The sequence below is a fragment of the Penaeus monodon genome, chromosome 16, assembly GCF_015228065.2.
Source record: "Penaeus monodon isolate SGIC_2016 chromosome 16, NSTDA_Pmon_1, whole genome shotgun sequence".
Classification (NCBI taxonomy): domain Eukaryota; kingdom Metazoa; phylum Arthropoda; class Malacostraca; order Decapoda; family Penaeidae; genus Penaeus; species Penaeus monodon.
In genome coordinates, this window is record NC_051401.1 from 29,059,117 (window position 1) to 29,060,266 (window position 1,150).

A 1,150-nucleotide genomic window follows, 5' to 3' on the forward strand; every position below is an offset into this window, starting at 1 on the left:
CCCAGGGGTGGAAGTGGACCAGGCAAAGCAAAATATGAGCGATCAAAAGGAAAGGTCATGGCCACTGTCTTCTGGGATGCAGAGGAGATTTTGCTGGTTGACATCCTCTAGAGCAAGAAAACAATTACATCTGCTTATTATGAATGCGTTTTGAGAAAACTGGCCAAAACAATCTCAGAATAAACGCCCTGGAAAGCTGCATCAACGCGTTCTCTTCTACCACGACATTGCATCCGCTCACGGCGCTCGGTAGACAAGAGCTGTGTTACGTGAATTTCGATGGGAAATCGTCCGACCAATTTTCCATTTGATGAAGATGTAAAAAGAGCTGTTCTGACATGGTTCAGATCACATGACCTTCAGATTTACTAAGACGGACTTATAGGGTGGTATCAGTTTGCAGTGTAGTGACCTTAATCATAACTGAAACCGATTTTTCATACTGTCCCTTTTCCACGAACTTTATGAAGCCCCCTCGTATTACCAATACTGAAAGCAACAACGATGACCTGGAGGCCACACAATGAAGATAGCTACTGCTACAGGTAAGCAGGTCGGATATATCTTAAGGGAAAAAGAGGCCTGGTGTATAAAATACTCTGCGGCGGTGAGGGCGCCAAGGTATATAGAGGTGAGACAGGACAAGGACTCCACGAACAACGAATCGGCCAACACCGCAGCGCTCTCCGACGCCATGACAAGAAAAGCGCTTTCGTTGTTCACGTGAAAACCGAAGGCCACCTCTTTAAGTGGTCTCAGGTCTCCATCATTAAGCGAGGTCTGCCCCCACGACAAAGGAAGAGGTAGAAGCGACTTTAATACAATCAACCAAAATAGCTACGAACGAGCCAAGGCCGTCGCACGCTTAATCACCGATCTGACTGCTCATTACATGTATATACACACCTCTGTATAACTTATCCCTCATGCCCTGAAGAAGCAATTTAGCGAAAAGGCCTTCGGTATATTCGTGGGTCCATGTTTTTCCCTTCGATGTTCTATTTGCAATTTGTTCAGCATGAATTAAACAATGATGGCAATATTGATGATTGTATTAATTGTAAGAATGATAATGATAACCGCAAGGCTAATGCTATCATTATTATGCTTACTATCGGCATTAATATTGTTAGCGTTAATGGTATTACTG